The sequence below is a fragment of the Emys orbicularis genome, chromosome 4 (assembly GCF_028017835.1).
Source record: "Emys orbicularis isolate rEmyOrb1 chromosome 4, rEmyOrb1.hap1, whole genome shotgun sequence".
Lineage (NCBI taxonomy): Eukaryota > Metazoa > Chordata > Testudines > Emydidae > Emys > Emys orbicularis.
This window is the reverse complement of record NC_088686.1, coordinates 157,353,171-157,368,550: the sequence shown is the minus strand read 5'-3', so window position 1 is coordinate 157,368,550 and position 15,380 is coordinate 157,353,171. Positions and strand designations below refer to the sequence as shown.

The 15,380-nt window shown below is 46.6% G+C and overlaps 1 long non-coding RNA gene and 1 pseudogene across 1 annotated transcript; one reads left to right on the top strand and one right to left on the bottom strand.

The window, feature by feature from the left end:
- LOC135877976 (RING finger protein 112-like) overlaps positions 1-15,380 on the bottom strand; it is a 1,138,053-nt pseudogene that overhangs the window by 705,268 nt on the left and 417,405 nt on the right.
- LOC135878456 (uncharacterized) lies at positions 3,938-8,591 on the top strand. Its single transcript, XR_010561394.1, has 4 exons — positions 3,938-4,228; positions 4,343-4,399; positions 8,322-8,414; positions 8,549-8,591. It is a non-coding gene; the product is annotated as an uncharacterized LOC135878456 (long non-coding RNA).

The following is a 15,380-nucleotide window of genomic DNA, read 5'->3' as shown; positions in this document are numbered from 1 at the left end:
CAAAGAGGACAAAGAACCCGCCTGAGATCAGGCACCCCTTTGTGCCAGCTGCTGTGCAGAACCCCTGAGTGCTAGCCCCCCTCATCCCACTCCCCTCCCAGAGCCGGGGAGAGAACCCAGGAGTCCGGGCTCCCAGCCCCCCCGCTCTGCTCTAACCCACTAGCCCCCACTCCCCTCCCAGAGCCGGGGAGAGAACCCAGGAGTCCTGGCTCCCAGCCCCCCCTGCTCTAACCCACCAGTCCCCACTCCCCTCCCAGAGCTCGGGAAAGAACCCAGGAGTCCTGGCTTCCAGCCCCCCCAGCTCTAACCACTGGCTCCCACTCCCCTCCCAGAGCTGGGGATTGAACCCAGGCGTCCTGGCTCTAAAGCTTTAGCTCATCATGGGCCCGTCGGGTGTAAGCCTGCGCTGGCTGGCGACAGGCTGGGTGGGCCCGGAAGTTTCCCTGGCCTCGGGTTCCTCCTCACGTGTCTCTCCTCACGTCTGAACACACCCAGGTTTTTTAACCTCCCCTCACGGGTCGGGGGGCTCGAAAGCTTTTGCTCCTGTCTGTCGCTCTCCTCTGGCCTCTCTCCAGGGCGGCCACATCGCTGCCAGCTGAGGCCTCCCCAGGGCCGAGCCAAGGGGGCCAATGACCTCCCGTGGCCGCCACGCGCCGCTCCCGGGCCTGCAGCCCAGAACGCTTGTTAGCCGCCTTCTCTGCAGCTGCAGCGGGTTGACTCATAATGGCCCCCATCTGGCCTTCACACCAGTCAACCAAAGGAAGTGCGGGGAGGGGGGCAAGCTAGCAGCCGCTGGGGCTCCACCGGCCCAGCTCGGCGGTGGTGCTCTGTCACCCTCGCGTGGCGGCCGGGGCCCCATGGCAGATGGTCCCCCAGCCGCAGTCCCGGCTTTCACCCCCCTGCTGCCGTCACACACAAGCCCGTGGAAACTGGCTGGTGCCTGGGAGGGGGTGGGGGGGTGCGGGGCTACGCTTGAATTCACGCAGTTCTGGCTTGCTCAGCGCGGTACAGGGCACCCCCTCACCGTGCCCTCTGGGCGCCTCCCCGGCTGGCACGGCTTTATCCTCGGCACAGCCCGGGCTGGGCGTGCTGCCCTTGCAGTCAGGGCTGGTCCCAGTGCCCCAGTGCGGCGCTAGGGGGCGCTGTGCTGCAGGGAGCAGGGCTCAGTAGGGGGCGCTCTCCCCTGGCAGTCAGGGCTGGTCCCAGTACCCCAGTGCGGCGCTAGGGGGCGCTGTGCTGCAGGGAGCGGGGCAGGGGCTCAGTAGGGGGCGCTCTCCACTGGCAGTCAGGGCTGGCCCCACTGCCCCAGTGCGGCGCTAGGGGGCGCTATGCTGCAGGGAGTGGGGCAGGGGGCTGAGCAGGGGCTGCTATCCCCTGGCAGTCAGGGCCGGTGCCAGTCTGGCACTAGGGGGCGCTGTGCTGCAGGGAGCAGGGCGGGGGCTCAGCAGGGGGGGTGCTCTCCCCTGACAGTCTGGGCTGACCCCAATGCCCCAGCATCTGATCCCACACAGCAGGGTTCCCTATGGGGGCCGAGGTCGCTGTGGGAGCTCCCACTCCACCAAGGTAGAGGACTGGTCGGGGAGGAAAACTCCCACAATGCACTTCTCCATCCTGTATTCTGGGGTGGGCAGGCAGGGACGGGCAGGCGGGCGTCCATCAGTGCAGAGGAGAAGGCTGGCGGGGTGATGCGAAGACCGGGGGTCGATGCCCTGAGTGCGGGCGCATCCCTTAGGGTTAGCCCCTCAATGGCAGGTGTCGAACGCCTCTTGGCTTTGAAGAGCGTTAGGTGCCGAAGTGCCTTTGAGGCACTGGCCTTGGGCGTGCTTGTGCCTCAGTTTCCCCACTGACAAGGGAGGATGGCCCCGGGCAGGTCGCAGCCCAGATGCCGTGGCTGGGGAGCCGTATGTCCATTCCCTGCCTGTGTTTGGCCTGGCCGGATGAGCTGGTGGCTTGGGTGGGGTCGGACGACCTTTCCCTGGGCAAACGAGCCAGCCGACCGGCCGCTCATCCAGGGTGGGCCCGGATGGGAGCAGCTGTCAGCGTTGGCTGATCGAGCTCATGGAGGAAATAATGAAGCTGTGGCATCATCTGACCCTTGAGGGACAGGGCGGGGGGGCGGGGGGCGCCGCTGCTTGGGTTGGGTTCACATGAGCTAGGAACAGATGTTCCGGCGTTTCCTGCCCCGGGTGGGAACGGCGAGCAGGGCTGAGCTGTGGAAGAGCTGGGGGGGTGGCAGGGCTGGGAAAGCAGGGGGCTGCGAATCGGGACTGAGGGGCACCAGCAGAGCTTTGGGGGTAGAGACCAGGGCTTTGGTCTGTGCTGCAGGGAGTGGGGCCGAGGCTCAGCAGGGGGCGCTCTCCCCTGGCGGTCAGGGCTGGTCCCAGTGCCCCAGTGCGGCATTAGGGAGCGCTGTGCTGCAGGGAGTGGGCGGAGCTCGGTCAGGGGTGCACTCCCCAGCAGTCTGTGCTGTGGTTGCTCCACCCCAGAGGCAGCTGTGTTTGCACAATGGGCGAGCGCTGCCTGCAGGGGAGCAAGGCAGGGACGAATGTTAGGGGCTCAGTCTGTGGCACGGAGGGGGGCGCTCGGGGGACCAGGCCGCTCCGGGAGACAACAGGCCTTCCCGGGCAGAAACAGGCTAATGCAGCCCCTGCCAGATGTGCTCCCAGGCGTGACTGGCTGAGCATATGTCACCCTGACCCCAAGGGGATTGTTCTAACGAGATTGGCCTGTAACGAGCAGGGCTTATGCAGCCCTGCGCGATTAGCCACCAATCGGCTTAGAGACAGGTCACTCGGCTGCTTGGTTGCTAACAGATTCAGCTGTGTGGGCCCTGCGTATCAGCTGGATGCAAACGCTGAATGCCTCCTCTGGCACAGCGCCCCCTAGTGCCGGGGCCAGCCCTAACGGCCAGGGGAGAGCGCCCCCTGCTGAGCCCCTGCCCTGCTCCCTGCAGCACAGCGCCCCCTAGCCCTGGGGCCAGCCCTGACGGCCAGGGGAGAGAGCACCCCCTGCTGTGTAGAAGCAGTGCTGCCCCCTGCTGGAGGGGCTCGGGGCCCTGTGTGTTTGTGGCTCTCCCCACCTCGAGACGCCCTGCCCTGGGCCCTCTTTCCTGGGCGCGATGGAGTGGGGAGGTGGCTTGTCCCCCGTGGTTAGCTAGACAGACAGCTCAGACGGAAGGTCCTCTCCCCGGGGTGAGTGTGTGTGCACGACTGACCGTAAAGCGACAGCACATGGAGAGGGAGAGACTGCTGGAGGGGGAGGCCCCTCTGTCATTTGAGGCTCTCAAAGCACCTGACACACACAAAAGAATGACCTCTCCCAGAGCTGGGGAGAGAACCCAGGAGTCCGGACTCCTAGCCCCCCCCAACCCACCAGACCCCCCACTCCTCTCTCGGAGAGATCCCCTAGCCATCCCGTTTTAACTCACTCAACCCCTACACTCTCAGAGAAAAACAAGAAAGAACTGACGGTGACAGCGACACACAGAAAGATGTTCAGACACAAACAGAGAAGCACAGGACCAGAAGGGTGGGTGGGGGTATCATTAGTTACACTATGTGGTGGGGGGGGGGTGTCAACCTTTTCAGCTCAAGAACCCTTTTCTTGGCTTTAGCTGGGGGAAGGAGGTCTGACCCCCCTCCCCCATGAGTCCGGTGTGTGACCCCCCTCCCTAGTCAATACCCCCACCTGTATGAAAACCTATAGTGAGATCAGTGGTGAAGGCCCGGCCCTGATTCCATCTGGTGATGCTTGGCCAAGGCAGGTGTGAAATCGGGCTGACAGGGGTCTGCAGGCTTGGCCCGAACGGTGGCACAGGGTGGGCCACGACGGGGCCCAGAAGAGACAGCTGGAGAGGAAGAGGTGACAGGAGCCGGCTGAGGATAGAGAGAGGTGGAGAAAGAGAAAGAGAAAGAGAAAGCGGCAGGGAGCCGAAGAGAGACTGAAAAGTACAAGGAAGCTCTGGAGAGTCGAAGATAGTCAGATAGAAAGTTGGAGAGGAAGTTCTAGAGAGTTGAAGAGAGTCAGGCAGAAAGTTGGAGAGAGCCGGACAGTTGTCAAGAGCCGAAAAGAGCCAGTGAGAAAGTTGTGGAGAGCCCAAGAGGAAGTTGTTCGGAGCGGCAGCACGTCAGACAGAAAGGCGCAGAGATCTAGATAGAAAGTTGTAGAGAGCTAACACAACAAAAAGCCACCACAGAAACCATGAGAACCAAAGGAAAACAGACAACAGGTGCTTTTTGAGTCTTTTTTTTTTTTTTGAACCCACACAGACTTAATTTTTTTTTCTTTGTTTCATTCATTCATTGTTTTTGCTTTTTTTTTTTTTTTTCTCTTCTCGTTCCAGATGCGAGCAGAACACAAGGCAGGAGAATAACGGGCACACACCACAATCTCAAACCAGGTTTGGTTGTTTGGTTTTTTTTGTCATTTTTTTATGTTTTACTTGGTTTTTTTTCATTAAAACATGCAAGCATTTTTTTTCAAACCCGTGAGACAAAAGTTTTGCAGAGAAAAAATATTACAATTCCAGTCAGGCCAGGGATTAAGTCCTAAACCTTCCACAGGAGATGAAAAGATCTTGCGGCTCTTTCCTGGTTTTCTTTTTTAGCATGGATTTCATCTGATAAATATTCATGCTTGCTGAGACAAATTGTGTGCTCCTAGCAAATTCTAGTCTATGGTCATTTTGCTGCAATGAACGAGATGAAGAATGATTCTTTTTTCTTTTTAGTGTTAATTCCACCCCAATATTTGAGCCCCCAAATATTTATTCTTACAGAGACAAATTGTTTGGTCCTATGGGACTAAATCCTAATCTAGTTTGCTGGTGGAAGAGTTGTACTGGGATGAATCTGACCGTTAATTTGAAGGAGGTATAACTGTGATCTTCCCCCGATTTGGTAAATTCTGAAGTCTAACCCTTGCTGGTGAATCTTCATCTTTTTCTAGGGGACAGGGAAGTTCAACCTGATATTTTTAAGCCACAGTTGTGCTAGATTTGATTGCACGTTATCTCCAAGAGGCAAAAGGGGGCCCAGCACTGAGAGGTGAAACCTGACAAATTCAGACCGAAAACAAGGGACACATTTTTCACGGCAGGGTGGCCAACTCTTTTTGTTCCCACTCTCACAACAGCTGGCACTCATTCTAAAGCCCCAGTGTCGTGTGATGACGGGGGAATCTCAGCTGTCAAACTGTTGTTTAAAATCCAAGTTTTGAGTCGATAGAAACACTCCAAAATGCAGTGTTAGCAAAATGGAAGGCCGATAACCTAACATTTGGTATATTTTAAAGCTGATCTCATGGGCTTTCAAGGCTCAACGTCAGCAACATGAAAGATGCAACAGATTCTCCATAGCTTGGCATCATTGAGCTTGACATTGGCTGTGTCTCCACGGGCTACCCTCTTGCTCAAACTCAAGGTAATGCAGGAATCACGGGGGGAGGGGTGTGTGTGTGTGGGAAATTCTCTGGGTTGTGTCAGACTGGATGATCTCTTCAGGCCTTTAATGTCTAATGAAATGAAACATCTGCATTCTGCATATACATAATCAAACTATCTGAAAAGCCTGGCTGGTGAGTCTATGTTAGCAGAGCCACGCCTGGAGTTAAAAGATTTGGATTGTTTTAAACCATTGCCTTGCTAAAGATGTGCTTTAGACAAATGTATATCACTGGTTGAAGTTCAGGGTGCAACTCTCTGGCTTGTGCTATGCAAGAGGACAGATTAGAGAGCCCGCTTGAGTGGGGGAAGGTTTAGCAGTTAGCCGCTGGCTTTAACGAAGCACATTAGGACAGACATTGAAAACCGGAATTATCGGACAATTCATTTGCTTTCGAATGAAAAAAAAAACCGGAAGAAAAAAAGACTTCAAACAAATAGATTAAAAAATCAGAAGCAAACGCCCAGAAGTGACTCTCGAATGCTCCGTGACCAGGCTGGGGGTGGGGGGGAAAAGCGCATTCAGAGGGAAAAAAGCAACTCAGCAGGCAAAAGGAAATGACCCGTCGTGCTCCTCAGTTAATATTTACACATAGGAGAAGGGATGGAAAGAACAAATGGCAAAATAGACCCAGAGGAAGGGAAGGGAAGGGGGGGGGGAAGATGTTCCTGTTAATGAATGGGGCCTGGGATCCTGCCGAAACTGACGCGCCGGCTGAAACCGACTTGCCCGTTGAAACTGACGGGGCTGTGAATGCCTTTAACTTGCTGCACGTGCTTAAATCTGAAGCCACGCATTGTTCTCGTTAAGTCCTTCGCTAAAGCAAGCCAGCCCATGGACCCCGACGGATCGACGCCTGGCCCAGATTTACACGAAGCAGCCAAGGGCGCATCGAGTCCGATCCGAAGGCAGAGACGCTCCGAAAGGAAGCGGTGGATTGGCCCGAAACGTCAGCTCTAGATTGGCTGCGCCAGCCAGCCACAGGTTTTCAGGCTCTGGGCAGGGATCAGACGAGCCGCTCGATAGCCCATGAACTCTTCCTACTAGTCGGCAGGTCGTTATCTCAAACGCAGGTTCACATGCCGTGCTGAGCAGGGATGGATTTGGGCGCACAGAACCGGAGAGGCGATGCCAGCAAATCCATCCCATTGGTGCTCTGGCCAGCTGCTTGACTGAATCAGCACCCGCGTGCACAAAGGCGAAGCCTGTCATGTGTTTATAAAATCCAGATCCTCGACTGGGCTTCAGCTCATTTCCACGGACTTCAAGGAAGTCAGAAGCCTAAACAGCGTTGGTGATCAGAGCCATCACAGTCATCCCCACGCTGGCTGCTTTGTTAAATCCAGGGCCCTGCATAGATCTGTTGGCGTTCATGGGCGCGCCTCACACGGATGAGGTGACAGGGTCAGGAGGGCGTCTCCTGCAGGGGTCAGTCCTGGGTCCGGTATTAGCCCAGCGAATGACTTGGCTAATGGAGCGGAGAGGGCGCTATTCAATTTGCAGATGACCCGAGCGGGGAGAGGTGGCAAGCCTGTTGGAGGACAAGATTCGAATTCAAAACGCCCTTGACGAATCGGAGAATTGGTCTGTAGCCAGCACCGGGAGGTTCGATACAGACGCGTTCAAAGAACTTCACTTAGGAAGGAAAAAAATCGAACGCACCGCTACAAAACGGGGACTAAGTGGGTAGGGGGTCAGACGGCTGGAAAGGCTCTGGGGGTGACAGTGGGTCACAAATTGGAGCTGAATCAGCAACGGGATGTAATTGTGAAAAAAGGCGAATGACGAATATCATTCTGGGGTGTATGAACATGCATGTCGTACGTAAATGTGTATCGTAGGTACATGCGTGTCGTAGGTACATGCGTGTCGTAGGGTAAGACACGGAAGGTGATTGTCCCACTCTGCTCAGGCCTCAGCTGGAGTCCTGTGACTTTAGGCCAGACGGGGACAAATTGCAGAGAGTCCAGAGGAAAGCAACAAAAATGAGAAAAGGTTTAGAAAACCTGACTTACGAGGGAAGGTTATGGGGTTTGTGGAGTGAAATCCTCCACCCTGGATCCTCAGGGGGAAGGATGCTGGTTCTTGGGGCGCTCCCGGGGTGCCTGGCTGAGCTGGAGGCTAGAGAAGAGGGGTGATATGTTCTTCACCCAGTAGGCGGAATTATATCTGCCCCGCATGTACCCTGTCCATGAGGAATGAAAGCAGCTCCCCACCTTCACAGCTGTGGAAGGCGAGTTCATTTGTTGGGGTTTGTATCAAGCTGGCCATGAAGGGGTGTGTGTCTGTGTCTCTGTGTGTGAAATGCTGCCCCCTGCTGGAGGAAATCAGGCCTCAGATGTGCGAACCCGCACTTGCGTTTTGCACGCCGCCCCCCGCACAGAATCGGTTCACTCTACGGGTGGGTGGGTGCGTTTGCACCACCGCTCACTATTGTACATCCTCCGCTCACTATGTACATGTGGCTGCGTGTGATGTGTTGCTATTTATCCGACCAAAACTAGCTCACAGCTCCGATCTGGAACAAAACATTGGTTCCTCTCAGGTCCAGAGAGAGGGAAGGGAAAACTCTTTTGATCCAAAACGGAGCAAATAATAGGGGACGGGGATGGGAAAATAGAGGAGCGATAAATTCAGACAGGATCCCAGGTCATGCGGTGACTGGAAAACGAATTTATTTTGGCAGTTCTTTGATATGTTTTCAAGCAGCGAAAGGAGGGACGTCAGTGTTTTTTTTTTTTTGTTTAGTTCATTTGTCTTTTTAAAAATGTTTTAATGCCACAGAGACCGAAAAGGGGCAGAGGAAGAGAACGGAAGTGGAAACAGGAAAGGGAGGAAGGAAAGAAAAATGAAGACGTTATTTGTTTGTTTGTTTCTTAGCAAACACATCACAGATTACAGGAAAACAGCCCACACGGAAACAATACACAGCTCAATACCCGAAAAGGGAAGTCGAGGGACATTGACAACTCGGTAGGAATTTTTCTCCCGCATTTGTTTTGTTTTTTAGTCCTTTTTTAACGACTTTTTTTTTTGTTCACTTTTGTGTTTTGTTTAAAAAAGATCAAAAAATCTAAGTTTGGTTTGTTCTTTTTCTTTTTCGGAAGGTGGGCTGGGAATGCAGACACGGTGGAATGGAGGTTGTGTAGGTAGGTACAGGGATTGTGAGCGCACACACAGAACACATACTATATATCACGGCTAGACCCTGGGGCCAAGCCGCAGCTGATATGAATTGTTAGTGGTCCTAAATCCACGGAACTGTCATCATTTGTACCAGCTGTGAATCTGGCTCTGTGTGTGTGTGTGTGTGTGTGTGTGTCTAGTATATTTTGACACGCTATACATAGGTATATAGTATATTTGTGATACATGTATGTATACATAGTTACACACATATATAGTATAGCTACTATATATATGGGAATGTAGATATATACTTATACATAAAAGGACACACAGAGGATATTTTATATATATGTGTGTGTGCATATATATGCATATATAAAGGTAGATAAACACCTATAGTAAATTTACTATATATGTATGTGTGTATTTATTTATATACAACATATATATATATATATATATATATATATATATATATATATATATATAATACACACAGTAAATATATAATGCATATATTTTTATATAAAGATAGATGTAGACATGTATAGTATATTTCCTATATGTATGTATGTGTGTGTGTATATATAAATCTAAATATCTACACATATATCTATGTATATATATCTATATATGATATATAGATATTATATATGAGATACAGATATAGATATAGTAAATATACATATTGTACATGTATTATATATGCGTACTTATATTTATATATACATATATATGCACACATACAGATATATAAGAAATATACTGTCTATACACACAATAAATATGCTGTAGATGTGTCTTTATGCATCTTTATTTATATATACAAATATAAACATAAATATTAAATATCCTATAGATGTGTGTATTTATCTTTAAATATAAATATATACACTCAGACATACAGATATATAGGAAATATAATATAGATGTGTCTGTATATCTATACTCATACACACATACACAGTAAATATGCTGTATATGTGTGTATCTTTATATATCTTTTTATATATATATATACACATAATATAAATATTAAATATATGATAGAGGTTTAATTAAATATACCATATTTAATATTCGTGTTTCTATACACACATCTATAATATATTTAATACATCCACATATACAGACATCTATAGTATATTTAATATTTGTATACACACACACATATATATATATACACACACATCTATAGGATATTTAATATTTGTTTATACACACACAGACACACACATATGTGTGTATATATATATATATATATATATATATATACACACACACACATCTATAGGATATACACATATATACACACATGCACATCTATCTATCTATCTATCTATCTATCTATCTATCATGGTACATATACATACACATCACCTCCAATATATTCTCGCATCCACTGGACCAGATCACCAGCTGGTATAAAACTACTATCACTTCTTTGCCTTCAGTGGAGCAAAGTTGAATGACACCAGCTGGGACCTGGCCCCATTCCATGCCCACCCCACTTGTATAGTATATTTGGTGTGTTTGTATGTGCTCTGCACAGCACAATGCTCCTCACTCTTCTCCCCGATCTAGACAGGATGCCCCCCCACTCCCAGTCAGAGAGCAGTCCGGTGGGACCCACCTCAAATACAGCAGGTTGTCTCTCTGTGAGCAGGATTTAGCTACGGCTACACCGACAGCTGTGTCTATAGCCAGTGAGCGAGACACTCAAACACACATATATAGTATACACCGTAGGTATCTCGATCTAGCTACCTAGCCACAGGATATCGTTTTATATAGCGTAACTAGAACTAGTTATGTAGCATAACTAGAACTAAATGGGGATATAATATTTGAGATGTTTACAATGGTGTTGGCAAGCCATTGTTACTGAAGACTACCATAATATTTTTCTCAAAGAGATGCTATTTGGATATCCATTTATATATATATACACACACACACAATCACATATATATATATATATATATAATATATATATATATATATACACACACACACATAGAATCACAAATATATCTATATGCACACACACAATCACAAATATATATATATATATATACACACAATCACAAATACACACACACACACACAATCACAAATAAATAAATAAATACACACCTATGCATATAGCTAGATACACATATGTTAATGTATACTATATGCAGCATGCAGAAATGTGTTGTGTATAGCGTGTGTGTGAATACACACACATGTATATAAATAGAAATACACACACATACTGTATGTGTGTGTGTGTGTGTGTGCATGTGCGCGCACGCCCCCACGTATGCTATAAAACACAACAGCGTGACACAGTAGTCAGGAAGACGACCTAGCGGGTAAGGACGAGGTGCGGGGACAGAAGTATGTCCCCCCATTGCGGGGACATTGGAAAGTAGGGTTCCTGGGCAGCTGATGGTCAGGGATGGTTGTGCCCCAGCTGGCTATGGGCTAGATGGGTCCTGATGGGGTGTCTCCTCATGGCCTGATCACTGATCACTCCTCCATCTGGGGTGAGGGACCAGCCACAGTCCCCCCCATGTGGTTTGGAGCAGTCTATGCCCTTCCTCTCTGCCTGTTCCCTCCCCACGCCAACGCTCACAGTGGCGTTTGGCCACAAGATAGTTCCACCGTAGGGTGCCTTGAAGACTGTTAATACCCGGGGTGGCTGACATTGCTCTGGGATAACTCCCCCTTCCCAACCCCCCCCCCACACTCTCCCTACAGCATCCCAGAGTAATTGCCCCAGATACTTGTAGGAATACTCTGGTGTACTAGAGTAATGAACCCCAATACGATAGTGACATGGCAGTGTTTGGGGCTATTACTCCAGAATGCTGCAGTGTACTTTGGGAGGACTAGCAGTTGGAGATACATTATTATTCTAGTATTTTTATCATGGCATACTTGAGAGCCATAAATACTCCAATTTCTTTAGTATTTTACAAGGGTATATTTGGGACCGGTTATTACTCCACGTTACTCCATGATTTTCTGAGGGTGTGTTAGGGAGACACTATTACTTTAAATTACAATAGTATTATTATAAACATGTATTTGGGAGCCTTATTGCTCTAGGTTACTATTCTTAGAGAAGCATCATTTTAAGAAAACAAGAATAATCTAGAGTACTATTTGTTTCCAAAGTGTGTTTGGAAGATACTATTACTCTAAATTAGTCTAGAAGTGTGTTTGGGAGCCACTATTAATTAGCTTACTATTTATAGAAGTTTAGTGTATACAAATGCTAGCATAATCTAGAGTGAGAATAGTTTCCAAACTGTATTGGCAAGCCATGGTTACTCTAGATTACTCTAGTATTCTTACAAAAGTGTGTTTTGGAGTCATGAGTACTTTATATCATTGTAATATTTTATAAGTGTTTTTTTTCTAGGGAGCCATTAGTACTCAAAATTACTCTAGTATTCTTATAAGAGTGTGTTTGAGAACCATTATTACTCTAGATTACTATCAAATTTTTCCAAGGCTATATTTAAGTGCCACTATTACACTATATACTCCAGGGTCTTTATAAGAGTGCCATATTTGGATATTCATTATTACTCTAGACTACCACAGTATTTTGCAGAGGTATACTATTTGGGATCCAGTATTGCTTTAGATTACTGCAGCAATCAAATATAGCCAGTATTACTCTAGATTAGTCTCACATTTCTATAACTGTGCAGTATTTGGACATCCGTTATTACTCTAGCATTTTTATAACAGGTATAGTATTTGGGGAGCCATTATTGCTTTATAATATTGTATTATTTTCTCCAGAGGAACAATATTTCAGCATTCACTATTACTATATATTGCCTCAGTATTTTCCTTAAGGGTGAATTCTTTGGAAAACAGTAACATTCTAGAGTACTGCAGTATCTTTTATAAGGGTGTAATATTTGGAGGGCCAGTATTACTGTAGTATACTATAGTATTTCCCCCCAAATATAAAATAAAAAGGTAGAGTATTTAGACATCCATTATTAATTTACAGTAATCTAGCATTTTTATAAGAATGTTGTATTAGGAAAACTACCATTCCTCTGGAATACTGTCGTATTTTTTAGCTATGTATTGCTTGGCTATCCAGTATTACTTTAGGTTTCTGCAACAGTTTTTCAGGGGCATAATATTTGGACATCCCTTATTACTCTGTACTATAATTGTATTATCCGGAGAGCTCTTACTAATATACTCTAGTGCAATATTTTTATATGAATGTAGTATTTAGGTTTCATTGTTACTAAATATTCTATTCCAGGGGTTCTCAACCTTTTTCTTTCTGAGGCCCCACAAACATACTATAAAAACTCCAATAACTGGTTTTCTGCATATGAAAGCCAGGACCGGCATTAGGGGATAGCAAGCAGGGCAGTTGCCCAGGGAGCAGCGTGAAGCTAAGTTTCTCAGGCTTCTGCTTTAGCCCCAGGTGGCGGGGCTCAGGGCTTCAGCCCCATGCAGTGGGACTTCGGCTTTCTGTCCTGGGCCCCAGCAAGTCTAACCCTGGTCCTGATTGGCAGACCCCCTGAAACCTGCTCGCGGTCCCCCAGAGGGCCCGGACCCCTGGTTGAGAACCACTGTTCTATTCTATGATTCTTTTTAAATGAGGGTATAATATTTGAGATGTTTACAAGCCATTGTTACTGAAGACTACCATAGTATTTTTCTCAAAGAGATGCTATTTGGATATCCATTGTTACTCCATATTACTTTAATATATTTATAAAGGATGTACTTACTTGGCCACATACTCTCACTCCAGAATACTGTATTTTTTCTTTTCTTAGGCATAGTGTTGCATATTCAATATTACTCTGTATATCTCTAGTATTTTTAAATAAATGTGTAGTACTGGGTACCAAGCCATTATTATTCTAGAATACCACAATATTTTTCCACAGACATACAATTTAGCATCTATTACTAACAATTACCAGTCATTACTGTATAGTATTCAAGCAATTTTATAAAGGTGTAGTACTTGGGCACCACTATTAGTCTAAAATACTGTGGGATTTTCCTCCCCAGAAACCTGTATGCCCAGTATTTTTATATTACCTGAATGTATTATAAGGGTGTAATATTTGGATAGCCATTATTACTCTATATTGCTGCAGAATTAGTATAAGGCTGTAGTATTTGGGAGCCCTTATTTTTCTAGTATTTTATATGGGTTTTGCATTTTGGGGAGCCATTATTACTCTAGTATTTTACAAGAGTTTAGTATTTGGGAGCTGTTATTACTTTAGTATATTATTTTAGTGTTTTATAAGGGTGTGGTGTTTGGGAGTACTTATACTCCAGTATTTTGTGAGGGCTTAGGTTGTAGGAGCCAATATTACACTAGGACACCACAGTAATATCCTTCCTAAGGCTGTTGTAATTGAGATCATGTATTACTGTTATTACCCTCAAGTACTGTGTCATTTTCCTTGTCAGTGTACATTATTCGAGTATATTTTACAATGGCACAGTATTGTTACTTTGGAATAGTGTAACAGTGATCATTAATAACTTAGTAATATTTTTTGTTCATAGCTGCTCTCATGCAAAGGAGGGGCTGAACTTTAGGATCTCCCCATCTAGAATACCGGAGTATTCTTTGATTTTGTAGTATTTCTGTAGTAATGCTCATTTCTTTTTCAATAACAACCATTCCTGGCATGTGGAATTGGAAATCGGCATGAGCTGGGATAGCCATGTGCTTCCCCAAGTCAAGTATACTGGAGTATCTTTAGAAACTGGAGTATTTTGTAGTATTCTCATATCTTCTGATGGGGGGGTGACTTAATCTGGATAGTTTTAACACTCTTAACCATACTGTCATATTGCTACTCCAGTATTCATGGCTACTGTAATATTCATGGTCTCAGACACCATCCGATGGTCCAGGGACATCTACATCAAGCACATCACCGGCCACCGACAGTACCAGGAGGCGTGAGCCAGAGTGACACCGTTTTTCGACTACGAGAAAGGGACCAAGTGACTTTCTCCGTTGGATCATATGAACTGGAACCATAAACTCCCTGAACATTAAATCTCACCAAATGAGGGTCAATCCATCCTCATCATCATGTCCACTCATTATACCCCACACCCGAACATAGCCACTCTATGAACTTCATACCCTCATATCTCAATGCCTGTACTTTGACCCATCAACCTTTTACCCCCAATTGGGGATATTGCAGATTATGTATTCCTTATGCCACCCGATCTTAAACCAAACTTTGCACCCTCGATAATCTGTACGTTATTCCCTGATAACCAGAAACTTCTATGCTCAAACTCTGTTCACTATTATTTTTTAACATCATCTTAATAAAATTGTTAAATCTGTTCAGTGCTCAGCATTCTTGCTAGTGTAGCATAAATACTCCACTATTCCAGGATCCTGCAGTTTGGGTTCTTGGGCACTGTAGTAGCATTGCTCTAGTACACCTGGATACAGTAACATTGCTACTGAAGTATTCTGAGATATGACAGCATTCTTTGGAACGATAGTATTTGTACTCTAGCATTTTTGATACTGTAGCATTGATACTGTAGCATTGGAGTCTGCTGTAGCATTCCTCTATATGCTAATACTAGTACTCTAGTTTTCCTGAATACTGCAGGACTAGTATGTTACTATTAGTATTTTGGGATAGTGCTTCATTCATATTCTGGTATAATTTGATGCTCTTGAATTCCTCAATGCTCTAGTATCAACACCGTTTTCTGTTACTCTAGTATTTTATGTAGCAGTCTGTTTCCCCCCGACAATGACTGACTGACGTAATC